Source organism: Phyllobates terribilis, unplaced genomic scaffold, assembly GCF_046119375.1.
Source record: "Phyllobates terribilis strain yellow unplaced genomic scaffold, ASM4611937v1 Scaffold_8__6_contigs__length_399053987, whole genome shotgun sequence".
Taxonomy (NCBI): domain Eukaryota; kingdom Metazoa; phylum Chordata; class Amphibia; order Anura; family Dendrobatidae; genus Phyllobates; species Phyllobates terribilis.
The window spans coordinates 368,160,423-368,184,686 of NW_027362768.1; the positions used below are offsets into that span (position 1 = coordinate 368,160,423).

At 46.3% G+C, this 24,264-nt stretch overlaps 2 long non-coding RNA genes across 2 annotated transcripts in view; both read right to left on the bottom strand.

The window, feature by feature from the left end:
- LOC141157514 (uncharacterized) overlaps positions 1-6,361 on the bottom strand; it is a 30,223-nt gene extending 23,862 nt beyond the window's left edge. Inside the window, exons 1-2 of the long non-coding RNA XR_012247809.1 lie at positions 5,965-6,361; positions 5,615-5,719 (exon numbers count right to left, since the gene is read on the bottom strand). This is a non-coding gene — a long non-coding RNA (uncharacterized lncRNA). The remainder of the gene's footprint in view (positions 1-5,614; positions 5,720-5,964) is intronic.
- Positions 6,362-16,590: 10,229 nt separating this feature from the next.
- Positions 16,591-23,622, bottom strand: LOC141156581 (uncharacterized). The gene is made up of 3 exons (XR_012247686.1): positions 23,088-23,622; positions 18,527-18,667; positions 16,591-17,059 (listed from the first exon to the last, which is right to left on the bottom strand). It is a non-coding gene; the product is annotated as an uncharacterized lncRNA (long non-coding RNA).
- Between the last annotated feature and the right edge of the window lie 642 nt (positions 23,623-24,264).

The window sequence follows — 24,264 nt, forward strand, 5'->3', positions numbered from 1 at the left end:
AGCTGGATGATGCTGTTTCTCTTTTCTTGGGAAATCTTCTTCATGGCTGCTCGTCGATTCAAACCAGTGACCTTTCCCTTGGGAATCAACCTAATAACACACTGAGCTATTAGGGAATGTGAGAACAGGTATTTTGTATGCTGCAGGAAGAAAGAAGCTATTATGAGCTAGGCCTCCTTTATTCATTGCTTCTTATAGAACTTCTTGGGTTGCTTTAGGAGTAGTACAGAGAAAATAGGGAACAAAAAGCACAGTAGGGTTTTATCCAATGATAGATGGCAAATAAATACCAACAAATTGCTCACCTAGTTCCATTGAGTATTACACAACATAAATAAGGCTTGAAGAAATCAGATGTTGCAGACCCACGGGTTGCAATACCATAGATTGACAGAAGTAAAAATAAATATGTGGTTCCTCTGCGCAGCTGATAGTGATCCAAAGGAAAAATCCAAGCTTACTGTGATTGTATCTTGATGTTGGATGACTTCGAAAAGTGTTGATAATAAAACATCATCAAGTTTGTGTCTCCTGAATTTTTCCTTTGGGTTGCTTTAGGGGCTCAGACGAGTGAGGACTGATGGGCCATACCTGTTGGGTATGGTAATCCACTCTGTCTTGGCTAGGGTATTTTAAATACATGGCTACGATAGCGAAACAATATTGTATCCAAGGAGATCGAAACCCTAGCTCTGATGTACCATAATAGATTGTATACTTTTGGATCTTGTCCAGTCCATGATTACCCCAACTTGAGGCATCACGGGACATTTTGGTACCCCTCATAGACATTAAATTGGTCATAGATGGTTGGATACATTAACGTTCGATATGATCGATGTCTTGTATGATATGTTTGCATGTTCAAAACATTCTAGTCCATGTAACGACGAAGTAACAATTACTCCTTTCTTTCCATCCCAAGCCTTCCTAGGATATTATGCCAATCAAGGATTACATTCATTTTGCCTTGAGCATAAGTTATTTTTTTGGACCGACTCTCACATTATGCACTCAACCAAGGGACAATGTATCCAATGTTTAATACCAGGATCCATTAATCCGCGTACAATAAGAGACATTATTTAATAATTGACGTCTCCTATTACTGGTTGTGCAATCTCATTCGTTTCTGTCCGTCATGTTAGAGGTTTGTTTCCTATTGTATGCCTATTAATGGTATATAAATATCTTACAACAGCCGATGAATGAAGGCATTCAAGGTCATGTCAGTAGCCCAATGATTTAGGAGGTAAGACACATTTTAATAAGCCCGGACTAGTTTCAAAACAATAAACAAAGACTGAAACGAGTTGGCCGCGATACGGTTACGCAAGAGTGATAATCGTTCCAATGCTAATATTATGACACCTATTAAGTAGAGAGTTTCACTGCTTTATTATCATTGCCTTCAAATCATTACTATGCTTATATAAAAACAATAAAGGGTGACACCTGTAATGTTATTTCTCAATCCTGCATTGATTTGCCTTTCTGCTGTAAATGTCTATGCATAAAAACAAAGTGACAATCAAAACAACTAGCAAAACCATGGTTATTTAAGGGTAAAAAAGATGTATATTAGTAGTACTATTAAACTCATATTTGGTTTCTGAATGTGCTGCTCTTAGGGCCCAGGCTCCATGAAGCACGGGCAGCACGGTGGCTCAGTGGTTAGTACAGTAGCCTTGCAACGCTGGGGTCCTGGGTTCAAATCCCACCAAGGACGACATCTGCAAGGGGTTTGTATCTTCTCCCCGTGTTTGCGTGGGTTTCCTCCGGGTTCTCCGGTTTCCTCTCACACTCCAAAGACATACTGATAGGGAATTTAGACTGTGAGCCCCAATGGGGTCAGTGCCGATAATATGTATTAATTGTAAAGCGCTGCGGAATATGTTGGTGCTATATAAATAAAGAGATTATTATTATTTATTATGAAGGAAAGCTTTCTCTATCCATGTTTTTGTCAAGATTGATTAGCCCTGTCTGTTCACCTTAGGGTACCTGTAGACTTTCAGTGGAAATATGTCATCCATATAGACCAAATTGACAGATTGATCACACAGGAAGGATCAAAAAAGAAAATGTGGACCCTCTGTGCCACTAGACATAGTGTAGATGCAGAAGTCTTGAGCTATAGAGTAGAGAAGAACCACGACACTTCTGACCCTCCGGTGCCAAAGTAGGATCCTGTTCCTTAATTTTGAAGTAAAAGAAACTTGGCACTCAAAGTAGTGAAGATAATGAGCTTTTTAATTTGTAGATTAGCAATCCAAAACAAAACACAAACGTTTCGATCTATGTTAGACTTTCATCAGTGTGTGGATTGCCCAGGGAGAGAAGTGTAACATAGAGCTTCAGCGCAAAATAAAGACCACAGTGTCCACCGCTTGATATAGGAGAGATGCACTAGAAGCTATCTAGTGGATAGGTAATGACTTGCAATGTTGTGAATGGGGAGAACCAATCTCCAACCATGAATAAACTTATATTTCAAAATTAACCAGTACACAATAGTATATGATATGGTTCCAAAATGTAGATATTCACTACAGTTAAAGTCTCCAAATATTGTTCTTAGTCCAGGAGAACCCCTGTATACATGAAATTTTTGCCATGAATTAAAAAATACAGATACTGTGTTCTCAGTTCACGTTTTTAATTTTATTTTTGACAGCTGGATGATTTTAATGCTTTTGTAGGAAAGCTTCAAGCAGTTCGGCTTTTGAGCGTCTCCAGACACATAATATAATAAAGGCCGACTAATCACTTGACTCAGCAATCTAATTTGGCAGAACTGGTAGGTTTTACATTAATTATTTTGTTTTTCTCTCTGAATTGTGACCCTTAGCCCACTTCCTTAACCAGCTGATAAATGAGTAGCTCTTTCATTCTGTAAGCTGCTTTGAGACGTACACAGGGAAACTCGGGAGTGTAACACACTACTGCTATTAACAAGGTCAACTGCCAGGGTATTTCATAGCTGCTGGGTCTACCAAATGGATGTACCGAAAGGTACTGACTGTTGGATGTTACATAGAACCCATGATTTTGTAAAGATATAGAATTATGTGCGAGAATCTAGATGTAATTAGATGTATTAGTCATAGACGGGAAAGGCAGCCACCTGTAGCACAGCCTCACTCCACAAATTAGTTGGTACACATTGCTTATACTTCCATCAAGACCTCATAGACGGAAGATTGGGATCACTGGATGGAAGGTTAGACTAAATGAGGGACTGAGCACTGCCCTCCTCTGTCATAAGAGTCTAAATTGTAAAATTGGGGGCAAAATATGCCATTGGATCACCAGTGACCATCACTGTATGTAACACTGACTCACCAGGGAATTTGCACGCTATGTACCATTATGTCATCCTGGACAAGGCACAGTCCATACCTTTTGGTCACCTGGGTTTGTGCACATTATGTATTACTGAGTCACCAAAGTACAAAATGCACTACTAGGTCAATAAAAACTGGTCATGGACTCTACAACTGGGTCAGTATGGACTTTACATATCCCCAAAACGATGGCATAACATGATCCAGTAAGTTAGAGGGGCTAGGATTTTTATATATAACTGAGACTTTTTAGGGCCGCTATTTGATATAAGCAGATGAAATTTAGCAATTCTGTTGTATTTTTTAAATAAATTGTGTATATTTATATGTGTTTTACAGGTGATATAGGACAGAAAATAGATATATTTAAAAATTTGATTGAAAAAAAAAAAATAGCTTTTTAATGAAACCCTATTGCACACTGATGTATAGAAATACATATAGCTGTGAAGTCAATGTAATTTATCACCTATTTTGAAGGATTAGAGAAATGAGATGTTGCTTACTCCATAATTGACAGGTAGCTTTTCTTGCCTATCCAGATTCTAGTTAACCCTGCAATACCCACTGAAAACAACCCCCATTCCTGACCCATAAGTTGTTATTTGGAGAACTGTTGAGTGATATTAAGAGACAAATGCATTCATGAGTAGATATATGTGATTAATGTGTTCATGACCATGTGCTATTAGTCTTGATAAACCGGTTTGCCCACTGGATGTGTTTACAAACAGGCACCTGTGTGCTTGCTTGACGCTTACCACTTAAATTTCCTTGGCCTTTTTACTGCAGTATGCGGCTATTACATCATTGAGTTTTAGCTCCGCAACAATTTACCAAAAACTGTCATGAGCTGTAAGCGTCATTAACATAAGGGGTAAAGTTTTAATTCCAAAATGCTCATTATGGCATGAGATTCAATCGGTTTAATTGGATTTATTGAAAGCTAATCCTGAATTATTACAATTTAAATATTTGACAGGATTACAATAATGAAAACATTTTTTTTTTTAAAGCTGGAGGAGGATAACAAGATCACACAATGGGATATTTTTTATTTTCTTTGAATCCTCAAATTTTTGTTGTATAAAATACAATAACTTAAATTTTGGGGTTCAATTTGTGCCCACTACTGTTCCTCAATGACATAGATTTACTTTTTGAGATTCTGCACAAATTTGCAATGAATTGTATCCTTAATCTATATTCACAAATGTACCACTTTGGAGGCAGATGTTATACTATCCCACAATTATAATAGATAACAAGTACAACAAAGGTTTGATATGAAATCTTAGTTTCTTGGAATACCGCTCTAATTATTTTACTATTGTACTGTGTTGAAAATGTTTCTTTTTAGCATCTTGAAATTTTTATTTTGGTCAGTAGAGTAACTTAAGATTGAGGTTTGCTCATGCACCCACTACTGTTCCTCAAGCAAATTAGTTTACTATTAGGGAATCTGCTGAAATGTTTTTATGGTTTGATAATATGGTTTGCAAATCTTTAATATTTATTAATTAATTTACCCCTTTATCCTGGAAGTCTGCCTGTGGAATGCCTGTCCTTGAAAATCTGATTTCTTGATTTTCATTCCAAGTCATTAGGGTATTATCAAAATGGATGGTATTCCCTTACTAATTTAAACCACAAAAGTGGGTAAACTGCTTCATAGTAGGCAAATTATTAGCCAGTGTGAGTCCTACACAGTTCCTGATTGCAAAAGGCTCTCATACTCCTTAAACAGCTGCTGTTTTGACTAAAAAATATATTTTACCACTTCCTATACTCAAATTGGCTTAGCTCTCCTATGTATACAAAGGGGAGTAAGCTGCTGTCACACACCTCTGGTGGCTTATCTCCCGATGGAGCAAAATGATCAGGTGCTGAAATTCAACGAACCCCTATACTTGTCATAAGGAAAGTAACGGTTTCAGATTCTTTTTTCTAATTTGTACGGGGACCCTAAGACTGTTACCCTGACTATAGCCCTGATGCCTGAGGGGGTCCAAAGACCTATTGGCTGCATAAGAAGACACCAGTATTATAAACAGCCCATGGAAAGTGGGGTCCATTCTCCAAATTTTGGACTGGGGCCAAGCAGCTTCCATTTCACCTCCGCCTATAATCAGAACTAGCCATTTATCCCTTCTGTAATGTATTAGCCTAGGTTCTCCTAATGTAAACCTGCACTACCAAGTAAACTATAAAACATATACTAAATCTATTCATGCGCGAGCCATGAAATTTTACGACTTCGGTTTTACCTTTTGCTTGTGATTCTTGGCGCCGGCTCTTCATACTTTCCTCCACTGTTTTTCCTTCTTTGGCTCATAATCCAGGATGACAATTTTGTTTTGCTGCTTTTTTTTCTGAGAACGTTTCACAATAAATAACATTAAGAAATACACTGAAAATTCATGAAAAACTCATGATATATGATATACAGACTGTAATTCAACACATATTTAAGTGTAGGAGAGCTGCCAAGGTGTCACACAGCTGTGAATCGGCGCACCGTCACCGGCGGACACTTTGTTGACTAAAGCAAATATTGTCAGTTCATAGTAAGTAGACGTCGACTGCACATTTACAATACGGATCTTTTTTTTTTTACCTGATAATTAATGGTGTATCCACGGGTGGACAACAGTACAAACTTCAGTCTGGTCAAAAGAGAAAAAAAACATACAGATCTCCATATATTTCTCCTGTACATTACTTGTGTCCTCACAGCACTCTGTGTCCTCATATTACCCCACGTTAGTTGCTGCTGCAAGTTAAAATATGCCGTCCTCTACCCGGAGAACTGGAGAACACAGTTGTTTTGTTTTTAGCTGAAGGTTTTGGTCTGTGAACGATTTGGACTCTGGATTTAATTAAATGTCCTATCTATAAAGTAAACACTAAACACCAGCAAATAGGAAATAGTAATAACTGTAGTAAGAGTCTGCATATTTCCGCAGCATAAATCTTCGGCTGAAACTCGGCTTTTACAGCTGGTGTGCTCAACAATCAATGGGGCTAATTATTGGCTTTTCCATGCAAAAAAAAAAAAAAGTAGCCTACTCCTATTTTCCATGACTGATTATTTTCCTCAGTGCAGAAGGAAAAAACCTGTGTGCAAATTTTCTGTAGCATGTGCTGGGTTCCAGAAATCCCATTTTCATGCGTAGGATGTGGATTTAGACCACGTTTGTTACAACACATAAGTGGTAGAAGGCCCGGCTGCGATTGATAAGTCCCCACCCGCTATATCATATCATTAATAAGGGATAAAGGGTCATTTGTGAATCAAGGGAATAAACGCTCTATAATGACTGAGCATGGACAGACCATATCACTCTCTGGTATCAGGCCGATTCTAGGCGATACCTGTAGAGTGCAAACACAGATTATGACAGCACGTATTCTGACATTATGAGGTCCATCGAGACATTAGATCTGCCTCTCTGAGCTATCCAATTGTCAAAATACGTGCTGCATTGCAACTTGTTCAGGAAATATGCTTCGTTGGCAAAGTTGACCACTGAATGTTTCCTGTTGACCACCGCTTTGCATTATATTTGAGAAGCTGTAGATCATATTTCCTGTATTACAGGAAAACCTTTGGGTGTGAGTAGAAGCAATCCTGGAGATCACTGTGGGTGAGCTCTGCAAAACTATGAGGGAAGGGCAGAGGTAGCAGTTACACCTAGTCCTTGGTGTCTGATAGTAGCCCAAAAGCCCATCTGTCATAAAAGAAGACCCCTGTATTATATTACTATCTATCTATATTTAAAATAGCAAGAAATGTGAGCAATACTCAATAGAAAATTCCATGCAAAAAAAATGGTGTATTTTTTTTGGTCCATGTGAACAGGTTGCAACGTTTCGACTCAAGAGGTAGTGAGCCTTTGTCAAGCTTCTTGCCCCGAAACTGGGCCAATAAAGACACCATTTTTTACATGGAATTTGCTATTGAGTGTTGCCCACACTTTTTCTTTTTTATGTACCATAAGTTGGTGGGTTGGAACTATACCTACACTTTTGCTTGTGCTGCTGTATTTTTTCATCTATTATCTCTCTATCTACATAGACAGTGGGTACAGAAAGTATTCAGATCCCTTTACATTTTTCACTCTTTGTTTCATTGCAGCCATTTTGTAAATTCTAAAAAGTAAATTTTTTTCTCATTAAAGTGCACTCTGCACCCCATCTTGACTGAAAAAAAGCCAGAAATGTAGAAATTTTTGCAAATTTATTAAAAAAGAAAAACTGAAAAATCACATGGTCATAAGTATTCAGACCCTTTGCTCAGTATTGAGTAGAAGCACCCTTTTGAGCTAGTACAGCCATGAGTCTTCTTGGGAATTACGCAACAAGTTTTTCACACCTGGATTTGGGGATCCTCTGCCATTCTTCCTTGCAGATCCTCTCCAGTTCCATCAGGTTGGATGGTGAATGTTGGTGGACAACCATTTTCACGTCTCTCCAGAGATGCTCAACTGGGTTTAGGTCAGGCCTCTGGCTGGGCCAGTCAAGAATGGTCACGGAGTTGTTCTGAAGCCACTCCTTTGTTATTTTAGCTGTGTGCTTAGGGTCATTGTCTTGTTGGAAGGTGAACCTTCGGCCAAGTCTGAGGTCCAGAGCACTCTTTCATCCGGGATATCTCTGTACTTGGCCGCATTCATGTTTCCTTCAATTGCAGCCAGTCGCCCTGTCCCTGCAGCTGAAAAACACCCCCAAAGCATGATGCTGCCACCACCATGTTTCACTGTTGGGATTGTATTGGGCTGGTGATGAGCAGTGCCTGGTTTTCTCTACACATACTGCTTAGAATTATCACCAAAAAGTTCTATCTTCATCTCTTCAGACCAGTCTGAGAGTCCTTCATGTGTTTTTGAGCAAACTCTATGCGGGCTTTCTTATGTCTTGCACTGAGGAGAGGCTTCCGTCGGGCCACTCTGCCATAAAGGCCCGACTGGTGGAGGGCTGCAGTGATAGTTTACTTTGTGGAACTTGCTCCCATCTCCCTACTGCATCTCTGGAGCTCAGCCACAGTGATCTTGGGGTTCTTCTTTACCTCTCTCACCAAGGCTCGTCTCCCATGATTGCTCAGTTTGGATGGACGTCCAGGTCTAGGAAGACTTCTGGTGGTCCCAAACTTCTTCCATTTAAGGATTATGGAGGCCACTGTGCTCTTAGGAACTGTAACGGGTCTGGGAGGCGGAACCTCTGAGCTACTATACAAGGGGGCGGTCCTTGTAAGGGAGCGGGTGGCGACCAGGGAAGACGGGCAGGCAGTCACAGCAGGTGACCGGGACAGTCTCTGAACGGGCTGGAGGTCACGGCAAGTGACCGGGGCAGTCTCTGGATGAACGGGCAGGAGGTCACGGCAAGTGACCGGGGCAGTCTCTGGATGAACGGGCAGGAGGTCACGGCAAGTGACCGGGGCAGTCTCTGGATGAACGGGCAGGAGGTCACGGCAAGTGACCGGGGCAGTCTCTGGATGAACGGGTAGGAGGTCACGGCAAGTGACCGGGGCAGTCTCTGGGTAAAGGGTAGGTACGACCTGTGATGGCAGAGCCTCCAGGTAGGCTAGCAGGCAGATGGTAGATGTGTGCTCCCAGATGAGCAAGCGAGAGTCTCTGGAATGGCAGGTGGTCACAGCACGTGACGGCGGAGCCTCCAGGTAGGCTAGCAGGCAGGTAACAGGTGTGCGCTCCCAGGTGAGCGGGTAGGAGTCTCTGGAATGGCAGGTGGTCACAGCACGTGACGGCGGAGCCTCCAGGTAGGCTAGCAGGCAGGTAGCAGGTGTGCGCTCCCAGGTGAGCGGGCAGGAGTCTCTGGAATGGCAGGTGGTCACAGCACGTGACGGCGGAGCCTCCAGGTAGGCTAGCAGGCAGGTAGCAGATGTGCGCTCCCAGGTGAGCGGGCAAGCTGGTCCATAGACAGACTGACAGGAGTTGGAGGGCAGACCGTCGGACCTCAGGCTAGCAGGCAGGTAGCAGAGGAGCGCTCCCAGGTGAGCGGGCAAGCTGGTCCTTAGACAGACTGACAGGAGTCGGTAGGCAGACCGTCGGACCTCAGGCTAGCAGGCAGGTAAGCAGAATATCAGGCAGGAATCAGACAGCAAACTGGCAGGAATCTGGCAGGTAACTGGCAACGGGACCTGAGGGCTGAAGCAGAGTAGTGAACAGTGCAACAACATTGCTCGGGCACCTCCATTTTGGAGGAGGTGCCTTATATATGGTGAAGTCCTCCGGCCATTGGCCGGGGACTCCTTAGGACGGCGCGCGCGGCCCCTTTAAGAGGGAGGGAGCACGCGCGCGCGCGCCCTAAGCACAGTGGCCGGGAAGGAGCGCGCGCTGCCAGCAGAGCGGGAGGAGGACGCCGGGCTCGGAGCAGAGGGGTGAGGGGAACAGCATCCCTGCCTAGCAGAGGGCAGGGACGCCGGCGCTACAGTAACCCCCCCTTTAGGCCCCCCCTTTTTTAGGCCAGAGAGAAATTTAGCTAGGATGAGAGGGGCATGGATGTTCTCCCGGGGCTCCCACGTTCTCTCCTCAGGACCAAACCCCTTCCAATCTACTAGAAAAAAGGTCTTCCCTCTTACCCTTTTGGTGGCCAGAATGTTCTCTACCTCAAACTCGTTTTCAGCGGAAACCGGAGCAGGAGGCGTACCTGTAGACTTGGAAAAAGAGTTAAGTACCACAGGTTTGAGGAGAGATACATGGAAGGAGTTAGGGATCCGCAAGTTGGCCGGGAGTTTCAATTTATAGGCCACCGGGTTGATCTGACTGATGACCTCCAGAGGACCGATGAACCGAGGCACTAACTTATAGGAAGGAATCTTGAGCCGGACATACTTGGACGAGAGCCAGACCTTATCCCCTGGACGGAACTGAGGAGGATCCAGACGTTTTTTGTCAGCATGTCTTTTCATACGCTCGGATGACAGAAGGAGTGCGGATCGGGTACTCTCCCATATGGAGGAAAATTTGTTAACAAGAGATTCCGCAGCCGGATTGTCCACCGAGGTGGAGACGGGAAATGGGATCCGAGGATGCTGACCGAAGACAACAAAAAACGGGGATTTGGAGGAAGATTCGCTCTCGTGATTGTTGTAAGAAAATTCGGCCCATGGCAGGAGATCCACCCAGTCTGAATGGTGGGCATTAACGAAGTGCTGGAGGTAACTGGTCAGGATCTGATTGATCCGCTCCACTTGACCATTAGACTGTGGGTGGTAAGCGGAGGAGAAGTCCAGGGTGACGTCTAGCAGTTTACAAGTGGCTCTCCAGAAGCGTGAGGTGAACTGTACCCCACGATCCGACACGATGTGGAGGGGCAGGCCATGAAGACGGAAGATGTGGCGGATAAAGTCTTTAGCCAGCTCGGGTGCAGACGGGAGGCCTTGCAGGGGAACGAAATGAGCCATCTTGGAAAAGCGGTCAGCGACCACCCAAATGACCGTACAACCGGCAGAGACGGGGAGATCAGTTATAAAGTCCATTGCTATATGCTGCCAGGGGGCAGCAGGTACTAGGAGCGGAAGGAGGCGACCGGTTGGCAGATGTCTCGGAACCTTGTTGCGGGCGCAGGACACACAGGCAGAAACAAAGTCTATTACGTCCTTGTGCAGGGTAGGCCACCAGTAGTGCCGGGTAATAAGCTGGAGGGTCTTTTTCTGACCGGCGTGGCCAGCTAGTTTAGACGAGTGACCCCAGTGTAGGATCTTCTCCCGATCAGGTACTGATACGAACGTCTTACCGGGAGGGAGACGATTTAGACTCACGGGAGCCACCTGCATTACTCTGGCGGGATCGATGATGTGTTTCGGTTCCTCCTCGAGATCAGACACCAGAAAGGATCGGGACAAGGCATCCGCCTTGATGTTTTTGTCAGCCGGGCGAAAATGAAGAATAAAATCAAAGCGAGCAAAAAACAAGGACCACCGAGCTTGGCGCGGGTTAAGTCTCTGGGCATGCTGGAGGTAAGCCAAGTTCTTGTGGTCAGTGTAAATTATTACCGGGTGAAGAGCCCCTTCGAGCAGGTAACGCCACTCCTCCAACGCCAGCTTGATGGCCAATAACTCTCGATCTCCTATGGAATAGTTGCGCTCAGAAGAGGAGAAGAGTTTGGAGAAGAAGCCACAAGTTACCATTCTCCCGGAAGATGATTTTTGGGTAAGTACCGCTCCGGCTCCAGAGGAGGAGGCGTCAACCTCCAGGAAGAACTGCTTGTTGCCATCTGGGCGATGCAGCACCGGGGCGGAAGAGAAGGCCTGTTTTAAGGAAAGAAAGGCCTCCTCTGCTTCGGGCGGCCACTCTCTGGGATTAGTGCCCTTACGGGTGAGCGCGGAAATTGGGGCAGTCCGGGAAGAGAAGTGCGGTATGAAGAGGCGGTAGTAGTTGGCGAAGCCCAGGAACCGCTGGATGGCCTTCAACTCCTCCGGTCGGGGCCATTTCTCGATGGCAGACAGCTTCTCTGGATCCATTCGAAGGCCGGTCTGAGAAATAATGTAGCCCAAAAACGGAAGCGAGGTCTGCTCAAAGAGGCACTTCTCATATTTAGCGAAGAGGTGATTCTGCCTGAGCCTGAGCAGGACCTGACGAACGTCTCTCCGGTGAGTCTGGAGATCCGGAGAGAAGACCAAGATGTCGTCCAGGTACACCACTACGCAGGAGTAGAGAAGGTCCCGGAAGATGTCATTGACCAACTCTTGAAAGACGGCAGGAGCGTTACAGAGACCGAAGGGCATTACCAGATATTCATAGTGGCCGTCCCGGGTGTTGAATGCAGTCTTCCATTCATCCCCTTGACGGATACGGACCAGGTTGTACGCCCCACGGAGGTCCAGTTTGGTGAAGATTCTAGCCCCCCTCAGACGATCAAATAATTCTGGAATGAGCGGAAGGGGGTACTTATTCTTCACCGTGATCTGGTTAAGGCCTCTATAGTCTATACAGGGACGGAGAGAGCCGTCCTTCTTTTTTACGAAAAAGAAGCCTGCTCCCGCCGGGGAGGTAGATTTCCGGATGAATCCCCTGGCCAAATTCTCCTCAATATATTCGGACATCGACTGGGTCTCAGCAGCGGACAATGGGTAAATACGCCCACGGGGAGGCGTAATACCGGGTAACAGGTCGATAGGACAGTCGTATGGTCTATGAGGGGGTAATGTCTCTGCCTCCTTTTTATTAAAGACATCAGCAAATGACCAATAGGGAATCGGAAGTCCAGGTAGATTAGTTGGGGTAGGAGAAGGACGGGCGGGATGAACAGGAACCAAACAAGTCTTATGACAGTCCTGTCCCCAGCGAAGGACTTCTCCGGTCTGCCAGTCGAGCACGGGTGCATGTCTCTGGAGCCAAGGTAGACCTAGTAAGAGGGCGTGAGAGAGTCCAGGCAGAACATGAAAAGAGATGCTCTCAGAATGCAGCATTCCAACCTGCAGAGTTACGGATTCGGTGATGAGTTGGATGGGACGTGGTAAGAGGCCCCCATCCACAGCAGCGACAGATAATGGTATAGCCAGAGGTTTGGTGGGAATGCGGTATTTTTCTACCAGGGACTGTGAAATAAGATTCCCGGCCGCTCCAGAATCAAGTTGGGCTAGTTCGAAATAACGATTCTCCCCGCAGATAATTGAGACTGACAGCAGCAGAGATGGAGAGGATTTATTCTTGTCTAGGTCGACCTCTCTGAGCGAACCTAGACACAGGCGTTTCCCGACCTCTCCGGGCAGGTACGGATCCGGTGCTCCTTACTGCCACAGTAGAAGCAGCTCCCCTCGGCACGGCGTAATTCCTGACGGGTTTTGACCATCTTGGTCTGGTCGACCTGCATAGGCTCAGGAGAGTGTACCTGGGGAGAAACGGAGGGAGTGACGGATTTCTGAAAAGTAGGAGCTAGACGTGGAAACCTCCTCTCACGGGTGACTTCTTTGGCACGCTCCTGGAACCGTAGGTCAATCCGGGTGGCAAGAGTTATTAGGTCATCGAGAGTGGTAGGAATGTCTCGACCGGCAAGTTCATCTTTAATACGGCCGGACAGACCCTCCCAGAAGACAGATACCAGAGCGTCGTTATCCCAGGCCAGCTCCGAGGCAAGGGTACGGAACCGTATGGCATATTGGCCCACGGTGAGACTTCCCTGACGGAGGCGTAGCAGAGATGATGCGGATGAGGTCTTCCGTCCAGGTTCGTCGAAGACTTTCCGGAAAGCCGTGAGAAAGGCAGGCAAGTCGGACACCAGGGGGTCTCCTCTCTCCCATAGAGGATTTAGCCAGGCCAGGGCCTCCCCGGTGAGATGGGACATGATGAAGGCAATTTTGGCCCGGTCGGAGTTAAACTGGTGGGACAGGAGTTCAAAGTGCAGGGTGCACTGATTTATAAAGCCCCGAGCCTGAGCGGAGTCGCCTCCGAAGCGAGGAGGTGCAGAAAGCCGGGGTCTGGGGTAGGATACCATAGTATTGGTGGGCAGCGGAGCTGCCGGATTGCGAGTCATGGCTCTGGTGGTGGTTGCTGGTGGAGCAGTCAGAGTGTCCAGGCGAGTATTGACATTCCGCAGGTGACCCAGGATGGACTCCTGTTGGGACCTCTGACGGGACAGTTCATGACACAGGTCTGAGAGTGAGGGAGCTTGGGTGCCACCGGGTTCCATGGCCCGAGCAAACTGTAACGGGTCTGGGAGGCGGAACCTCTGAGCTACTATACAAGGGGGCGGTCCTTGTAAGGGAGCGGGTGGCGACCAGGGAAGACGGGCAGGCAGTCACAGCAGGTGACCGGGACAGTCTCTGAACGGGCTGGAGGTCACGGCAAGTGACCGGGGCAGTCTCTGGATGAACGGGCAGGAGGTCACGGCAAGTGACCGGGGCAGTCTCTGGATGAACGGGCAGGAGGTCACGGCAAGTGACCGGGGCAGTCTCTGGATGAACGGGCAGGAGGTCACGGCAAGTGACCGGGGCAGTCTCTGGATGAACGGGTAGGAGGTCACGGCAAGTGACCGGGGCAGTCTCTGGGTAAAGGGTAGGTACGACCTGTGATGGCAGAGCCTCCAGGTAGGCTAGCAGGCAGATGGTAGATGTGTGCTCCCAGATGAGCAAGCGAGAGTCTCTGGAATGGCAGGTGGTCACAGCACGTGACGGCGGAGCCTCCAGGTAGGCTAGCAGGCAGGTAACAGGTGTGCGCTCCCAGGTGAGCGGGTAGGAGTCTCTGGAATGGCAGGTGGTCACAGCACGTGACGGCGGAGCCTCCAGGTAGGCTAGCAGGCAGGTAGCAGGTGTGCGCTCCCAGGTGAGCGGGCAGGAGTCTCTGGAATGGCAGGTGGTCACAGCACGTGACGGCGGAGCCTCCAGGTAGGCTAGCAGGCAGGTAGCAGATGTGCGCTCCCAGGTGAGCGGGCAAGCTGGTCCATAGACAGACTGACAGGAGTTGGAGGGCAGACCGTCGGACCTCAGGCTAGCAGGCAGGTAGCAGAGGAGCGCTCCCAGGTGAGCGGGCAAGCTGGTCCTTAGACAGACTGACAGGAGTCGGTAGGCAGACCGTCGGACCTCAGGCTAGCAGGCAGGTAAGCAGAATATCAGGCAGGAATCAGACAGCAAACTGGCAGGAATCTGGCAGGTAACTGGCAACGGGACCTGAGGGCTGAAGCAGAGTAGTGAACAGTGCAACAACATTGCTCGGGCACCTCCATTTTGGAGGAGGTGCCTTATATATGGTGAAGTCCTCCGGCCATTGGCCGGGGACTCCTTAGGACGGCGCGCGCGGCCCCTTTAAGAGGGAGGGAGAGCGCGCGCGCCCTAAGCACACTGGCCGGGAAGGAGCGCGCGCTGCCAGCAGAGCGGGAGGAGGACGCCGGGCTCGGAGCAGAGGGGTGAGGGGAACAGCGTCCCTGCCTAGCAGAGGGCAGGGACGCCGGCGCTACAGGAACCTTGAGTAATGCAGAAATTCTTTTAGAACCTTGGCCAGATCTGTGCACTGCCACAATTCTGTCTCTGAGCTCCTTGGGCAGTTCCTTTGAGCTCATGATTCTCATTTGGTCTGACATGCATTGTGAGCTGTGAGGTCTTATATAGACAGGTGTGTGTCTTTCCAAATTAAGCCCTATCAGTTTAATTAAACACAGCTGAACTCCAATGAAGGAGTAGAACCATCTCAAGGAGGATCACAAGGAAATGGACAGCATGTGACTTAAATATGAGTGTCTGAGCAAAGGGTCTGAATACTTATGACCATGTGATATTTCAGTTTTTCTTTTTTAATAAATTTGCAAAAATTTCTACATTTCTGTTGTTTTTCAGTCAAGATGGGGTGCAGAGTGACTTTAATGAGAAAAAAATGAACTTTTTAGAATTTACCAAATGGCTGCAATGAAACAAAGAGTGAAAAATTTAAAGGGGTCTGAATACCTTCCGTACCCAGTGTGTATATATATGTGTGTGTGTGTGTGCGTATATATATATATATATATATATATATATATATATATATACATACATATATATACTGCTCAAAAAATAAAGGGAACACTCAAATACACATCCTAGTTCTGAATGAATGAAATATTCTCATTGAATACTTTGTTCTGTACAAAGTTGAATGTGCTGATAACAAAATCACACAAAAATCATCAATGCAAATCAAATTTATTAACCAATGAAGGCCTGGATTTGGAGTCACCCCCAAAATTAAAGTGGAAAAACACACTACAGGCTGATTCAATTTTGATGTAATGTCCTTAAAACAAGTCTAAATGAGTCTCAGTATTGTTTGTGGCCTCCATGTGCCTGTATGACCTCCCTACAACGCCTGGGCATGCTCCGGATGAGTTTGCGGATGGTCTCCTGTGGGATCTCCTTCCAGACCTGGACTAAAGCATCCGCCAACTCCTGGACAGTCTGTGGTGCAACGTGACATTGGTGGATGGAGCGAGACATGATGTCCCAGATGTGCTCAATCGGATTCAGGTCTGGAGAATGGGCGGGCCAGTCCATAGCTTCAATGCCTTCATCTTGCAGGAACTGCTGACACACTCCAGCCACATGAGGTCTGTTATTGTCCTGCATTAGGAGGAACCCAGAGCCAACCGCACCAGCATATGGTCTCACAAGGAGTCTGAGGATCTCATCTCGGTACCTAATGGCAGTCAGGCTACCTCTGGCGAACACATGGAGGGCTGTGCGGCCCTCCAAAGAAATGCCACCCCACACCATTACTGACCCACTGCCAAACCGGTCATGCTGAAGGATGTTGCAGGCAGCAGATCACTCTCCACGGCGTCTCCAGACTCTGTCACGTCTGTCACATGTGCTCAGTGTGAACCTGCTTTCATCTGTGAAGAGCACAGGGCGCCAGTGGCGACTTTGCCAATCCTGGTGTTCTGTGGCATTTCTTTGGAGGGCCGCACAGCCCTCCATGTGCTCGCCAGAGGTTCCTCTTTCTATAAATGCACATATATACCTCCTATAAAGCCACTTCTTTACTGGTTCTCTGATCTCAGGACTAGAAGCCATACTCATAGCTCAAGCCCTTTCTTTCTCGGCTACCTTTCTAACACAACACAGTCACCGTATGCCTTTTAGATCAGTTCGAGCCACGATCCATGAAGTCTTGTTTACTGAAAACTGCTTTGTTTGACGTCTCGGCTGCTCCTCATTATACATCTTTTTTCACACACTTGTCTCAGCCGTTTACCTCCGAGTCAAACGTTCGTCTTGTGTTGATCTTCTGCTAAAACAAAAACAACTGTCAAGTGCAATAGAGGTCAATGTGGAACACGAGCGCTGCGTATACTGTTATGTAATGATAAATGTAAGGTATTTATGTTAAATTCTGTGCTCTAATCATTGGACAATATTATTATATAATCAGTCTACATTGTTCATAATTAAAGAGGACAGTTCTTTTATTATATATTCTATTTTATTCCCATATGTTGAATTCTCATGGCGATTGTAGTGCACTACCGGCGCCCCTGCATGCTGTCCCCTTCTCCCTCCGTGCAGGGATGCCGGTTTACTCACCGCCTCGGCGTGGCACCCTGTGCGTTCCCTGTTACCCGGCGTGCTTCCTGGTCCCCTGCTGTGCACGCCGCCCTGTGTGTCGGTGGCGTGCCTAGTGCGTGCGCTCCCCTGTTCTTAAAAGGACCGTGCGCACATGGCAAAAATGCCCCCAGCTCACATTTTGATTATGTGTTCAACTGCAAGGTGACATCTTGTATATAAGGTACCTTCCCCAATTGGGAAGTGCCTGAGCAACCCCTATAGTTCATTGTTAGGTGGTTGGTGTTAATGCAACTGTATGTTGCCAGGTCGCCCGTCCCTAGTCTGCATTAGTTTCCCGTATCCTTTTAGTCCGCCATAGTTAGTCCTTGCTTCCTGTGTCCGCTTCGGTGGTGTCCGAATCCTGAAACCGCGTCTGCGGTACTTGTACCCCGTGGCTTCATTTGCGGTACCTGTCAGCTATCCCGAGACCAGTGTGTCTGAACCTGTCCCGTATTCCGAAACCGCGTCTGTGGTACCTGTACCCTGTGGCTGCATCGGCGGTACCTGTCAGATATCCCGAGAACAATGTGTCTGAATCTGTCCCTGTGGCCATCCAGCCTAGAGAGTCCATTCCTGTCCTAAGTGGCCGTTCTTCTCTGTATTAACGTCTGTGCCCTTTGGGGTCAGCAGCTACTGCCGGACATCACCCTGGAGTGGTACCTGGCTGCTACCTGCCGCACAAGCCTGACCTCACCACTAGAGGCTCCAGTGAACACCAAGGTATCTGCTTAGTGATGCCCCTCCAGGGTAGGTCTGGTCTGCGGCACAGTGGGTCCACGAACCACTTGCACCACCTAAGAGCGTAACAGCAATTCCCACTTTGCTTGAAATTCTCATCAAAATTTGCTACCAAATCAACACAAAATGTCACACATTTCAGTGCATATTTATTGCAGATTTGCTGCAAAAAACCCTAAAGGGGTCTGTCTCATCAGGATAATCACTTTCAATATTCGCACTCTGAAAGCTACTTCCCCATGAGCCAGATTTCTGGCAGGGATGGATCCGATACATGACACACCCTATTAGCACCAGACGGATTGCACTGACTTTTATGGGGTCTGTCAAATTTCCATTATTTTAATGGGAAAAAATAGAGTCAGAATATGTGACTGAGAATCCGAAATACTACTATGGAGAGAACAATTACCTGAATGGCCAACTGTGCTGTTCCCTTTTCCTCCTGGTACTGATTTCAGCCAAAAAACACATGGGACCCCCATCCTCATGACAGGAGGGGAATGTCTATTGATGTGCTGCGATATTAAAGGAACCATCATGGGAAATGCTTCTAAAAAACAAAATTTCCTATAAAAACAACAATTGCTGTTTTATCGTAGATGACGTCAATAGCACTATGGCAGCTATAAGCCGTATATGATTTCAAATGTGCCAATATCTAGAAAAAACGTCTCCATAATGCAAAGTGTGAATGCAGCAAAGAAATAAATAAAAAATGGGGTGAAGGATTTTGCTGCAGTATGAGATTCAATATATCTACAGTTATAGGTCCGAATAGTTACCTCTTTTTTTTTTTGCATTCCCCCTAGGGGACACCCGTGGAGGCAGGGGCATAACTACCCCATCACGGTCAGCCGACTCCAGCAGAAACTTGAACTGGATGTGTGTCCTTGGATGCACCACTATTGTGCATTATACCTTATGGATGACTATGGGGGTACATTACACTTTATGGATGACTATGGGGGTGCATTATACTTTATGGATGACTATGGGGGTGCATTATACTATATGGAGGATTGTGGGATGCATTATACTGTATGGAGGACTATGGGAGGTGCATTATACTTCTATGGAGTCCCATGACTTCTATGTACTCCCCTGGTGATTATAATAGTTTATTTTTTTCTATACATTAACGAACAGCGGCATAACGGGGGACGTACAGTATGCCAGGATGGGGGATATACAGTGGGGAAAATAAGTATTTGATTCACTGCTGATTTTGCAAGTTTTCCCACCTACAAAGAATGGAGAGGTCTGTAATTTTTATCGTAGGTCACTTCACCTGTGAGAGACAGAATCTAAAAAGAAAATTCAGAAATCACATTGTATGATTTTTAAATAATTAAATTGCATTTTATTGCATGAAATAAGTATTTGATCACCTACCAACCAGCAAGAATTCTGCCTCTCACAGACCTGTTAGTTTTTCTTTAACCCCTTTCCCGTCGAGGGTGGTTTGCACGTTAATGACCGGGCCAATTTTTACAAATCTGACCACTGTCACTTTATGAGGCAATACCTCTGAAGCGCTTCAACGGATCCCACTAATTCTGAGATTGTTTTTTCGTGACATATTGTACTAAAATTTCTTTGATATCACTTGCGTTTATTTGTGAAAAAATCTTAAATTTGAATTTTTATGCCCTTAAATCAGAGAGATATGTCACATAAAATAGTTAATAAATAACATTTCCCACATGTCTACTTTACATCAGCACCATTTTGGAAACAATTTTTTTTTTATTAGGGAGCTATAAAGGTTAAAAGTTGACCAGCGATTTCTCATTTTTACAACAAAGTTTGCAAAACCATTTTTTTAGGGACCACATCACATTTGAAATGACTTTCAGGGGCCTTTTTGACAGAAAATACCCAAAAGTGACATCATTCTAAAAACTGCACCCTTCAAGCTGCTCAAAACCACATTCAAGAAGTTTATTAACAGGAATTTTTGGAATGGGGAAGAAAAAAATTAACATTTAACTTTTTTCACAAAAGTGTTACTTTAGACCCCAATTTTTTTATTTTTGCAGGGGTAACAGGAAAAAGTGGACCCCAAAAGTTGTTGTGCAAATTCTCCTGAGCATGCAGATACCCCATATGTGGGGGAAAAACACTGTTTGGGTGCACGGCGGGGTTCGGAAGGGAAGGAGCGCCATTTGACTTTTTGAATGTAAAATTTGCTTGAATAATTAGCGGACGCCATGTTGAGTTTAGAGAGCCCCTGATGTGCCTAAACAATGGAAACCCCCCCACAAGTGATACCATTTTGGAAACTAGACCCCTCAGGGAACTTATCTAGATGTGTGGTGAGCACCTTGAACCCCCAGGTGGTTCACAGAAGTTTATAACATGGAGCCATGAAATAAAATTTTCACATTTTTACCACAAAAATGTTTTTCAGCCCCCAGTTTTGCATTTTCATAAGTGTCACAGGAGAAATTGCACCATGCAACTTGTTGTGCAATCTCTCCTGAGTAAGCCGATACCCCATATGTGGGTGAAAACCACTGCTTGGGCGCACGGCAGGGTTCGGAAGGGAAGGAGTGCCATTTGACTTTTTGAATGTAAAATTTGCTTGAATAATTAGCGGATGTGCCTAAACAGTGGAAACCCCCCACAAGTGACACCATTTTGGAAACTAGACCCCTCAGGGAACTTATCTAGATGTGTGGTAAGCACCCTTAACCCCCAGGTGCTTCACAGAAGTTTAGAACATGAAGCCGGGAAAATAAAAAAGTCAAACTTTTTCCACAAAAATAATCTTTTAGCCCCAAATTTTTTAGTTTCACAAGGGTAAGAGGAGAAAATGGAACCTATAAACTGTTGTGCAATTTCTTCTGAGTACGCCAATACCACATATGTGGGGAAAATATACCGTTTGGGCGCCCGTCAGGGTTCAGAAGGGCAGGAGCACTGTGTGAATTTTTGAACGCAAAAATGGCTGGAATCAAGAAAAGAACGGACGCCATGTCGCATTTCGGGAGCCCCTGATGTGCCTAAATAGTGGAAACCCCCCCACAATTGAATCCATTTTGGAAACTAGACCCCTCAAGCATTTTATCAAGGGGTATAGTGTACATTTTGAACCCAGAAGTACGACAGAATTTGATAACATTAGGTCATATTGAATAAGTTGTCATTAGTCTTGAGCGTAAGTGCTCTCTACTTGAGTTTTCATCGGGTACTCGGGTATGCACCATATATCACGGGTGCTCGAGTGACATGCTCGAGTCCCTGCCCGCATGTTTCACGGTTGTTAGACACCCCCCAAAAAAACATGCAAGGATTGCTCGTGCATGGCAGGCGATCTCAGCAACGTTTTTTTTGTCTGCGAAGCATATTGGGCGGAGACTCGAGCATGTCACTTGAGCACCTGCGATACTCAGTGCATACCCGATGCAAACTCAAGTAGCGAGCACTTGTGCTCAACACTGGTCGCCATATCGTCATCATTTTTTTTTTTTTACTTTTGAAAAATCCCAACCTTAATACAAATCCCAACCCTAACCCCAACCCTAACCTCAACCCTAGCACAACCCTAACACAACCCTAACCCTAGCACAACCCTAATACAACCCTAACCCTAAAGTTTTTATTTTACACTGTTCCTCGTGTGGATTAGATGACTTTATTCTTCGGGTTGGTGTGATTCATATTGGGTTTTTATGATTGACAGCTATCACACACTGAGGCTGCGTGCCCACGTAGCGTTTTTCAAGCGTATATGCTGCGGAATTTCCGCAGCGTAAACGCTTGTGAAATGCTAGGTAATCCGCTCCCCATGGTCCCCAAGGGGATTCCGCAAGTTCTATGCACATGCTGCGGATTTTTCCGCAGCGTTTATGCTGCGCTCAAAAATCCGCAGCATGTCCATTAAAATTTGCGTTTCCGCAAGCGGAATTGCCTTATGCAATGCATTAAAAAACGTAAGGCAATTCCGCATGTGGAAAACGCGCGATAAAAGCACGAAAAACGCGCAATAAACGCGTGCAGAATTTCGCAGGAGAGGACTTGCAGAAATGAAGCAGAAATTTTCTGCTTCATTTCTGCAACGTGGGCACATAGCCTAAAAGACGCTTTTTTTTTTCAAAGACTAGTTTTTGCATCGCCATTTTTATTGAGAGCTATAATTTTTCCATATTTTGGCCGACAGAGTCATGTGACAGCTTGCTTTTTGCGGAACAAGTTGACGTTTTTATTGGTACCATTTTCGGGCATGTGACATTTTTTTATCTCTTTCTATTCCGATTTTTCGGAGGCAGAAAAAACAAAAAACAGCAATTCCGGAATTGTTTTTATGGGGGTTTGTGATGAAAGCCGGCCGGTGGGTGCAGCTCTCTGGCGCCCCCTTTCCTCTCAGGTCAGTCAAGGTACTGCACCTAGAGAAAGTAGTGCCAGGAAGCTGCAACCAGCGCAGGGAACACGGTAGAGTGTTCCCCTTCAACGTCACTAAACCGTAACGTCACTACACAGCACAACTCGCTAGCGCCCTCTTAGCCTCAGGTCAGTCAAGGAACTGCACCTAGGATAAGCGGTCGCCAGAGAGACTGTCCTGTAACCTACTGGGTATCGGGGCCCTCTGTAGTGAGGGCGGTATATATATCTTCCTTGGCCGCGCCAGGAATATATATATCTGAACCTCCGACCGTCACTACCAGCCTTCCCCAATCCCCAGTTGGTATGCTGCCACCAGTCCCTATTTTAGATATACGCCCAGTCCGTGAATGGGCCTATATCGGGTCAGGAACCAACCCTGGGTAGCGTTTTTGGCTTGAGCCGAGCTCACACGGACGTGCGTTCGTTATGCAGAATAAAAGGCAGGCCCACAATTACTTGAGGTAATTGATTATAATAATACACTAGATACACGATATACAACTAAATATACACAGGTATAAGGTCAGGCTAAACTATACAACAATGGAATACAACACACAGAATCACCACAGCATATCAGTTACCGGTTTCTTGATTTTCTTGTGACGCAGGGAGAGGATTCTGCGGTCGCAGGCACGGTTCTTTGTTACAGGCTGAGGCCTACCACCGCATGGTCAAACTGCTCCTCCCCTTGGTGGCCTCAGCTGGTGCTCAGATGTTCAGCACACCACTCTTGGGTCAAGACTGACTTGTCTCTTGTCTGTCCTGCTATCTTACCTGCCCTGTCCCGCCCACTGCTGGTGAGGTCAGCTGGCTCAGTCTCCACCCTCAGGTCTAACTTCGATCAGAAGCCCAAATTCTATGGAACCCAATAACTTCTTCTGGGATGGTCTCATGATACCCCCAGGGGTTCCCATGGATTCGGGCCGCCGTAACCGACCTTTTGATATCAATTATGATACCATACGGTCCTCAGGAATGGCTCCGCGCTATATCTTGGCTTCCAGAGCACGTACAAACGTCTACCGCGGAGGCTTGTGTGCGCAATGGCTCCGGGACGCCGTGATATTTTTTTATTGGCCCATCCCACGCAACATGCGTGTACTATTCATGTTTCTATATCTTATGCCTCCATGCTTGTGACAGACAAAGAAACTAGTCCTATGGGACAAATGGTCAGGTACAGATAGACGAAGCACCCCCCCCTGCTGGCTGTGTTTCCTCTCGAAGTCTTTGAAGCTCCTAGCATTCAAGTGTTAAGTAGGCTTCTTATCTTACAGGAGCCTGGATGGGGGGAAACTATCTAGTTGACGTTTTAACAGAAGGTCCCAAGGGTGGGGGCTGCTGAAGTGTGGCCATCCCTGGATATGATATATCATTACCAAGATGGCGGCTACAGGTTCATCACACCTCCCCCTATACGAGGGCGCGAGGGGGTAGCACATTCCTGTGTTCCCCCGTGCGTCCTTCTGCACCCTCCCCTTGCCGGGATAACCCGTCAGCGTTACCGTGGTCACGGCCTCTTCTGTGGCGAATGGAGAAGTGGTACTGCTGGAGAGCGAGGCTCCAGCGTAGCAACCTGCCATTCGACCCAGAAACCGTGTGTAACCAGCTGAGGGGGTTGTGGTCCGTCTCCACGGTGAAATGGCTCCCGTACAAGTAGGGCTGCAGACGCTGCAGGGCCCATACAATTGCCAGGCATTCTTTTTCCACCGTGGAGTAAGCCACCTCCCGGGGCAGTAGCTTCCTGCTCAGGTACAA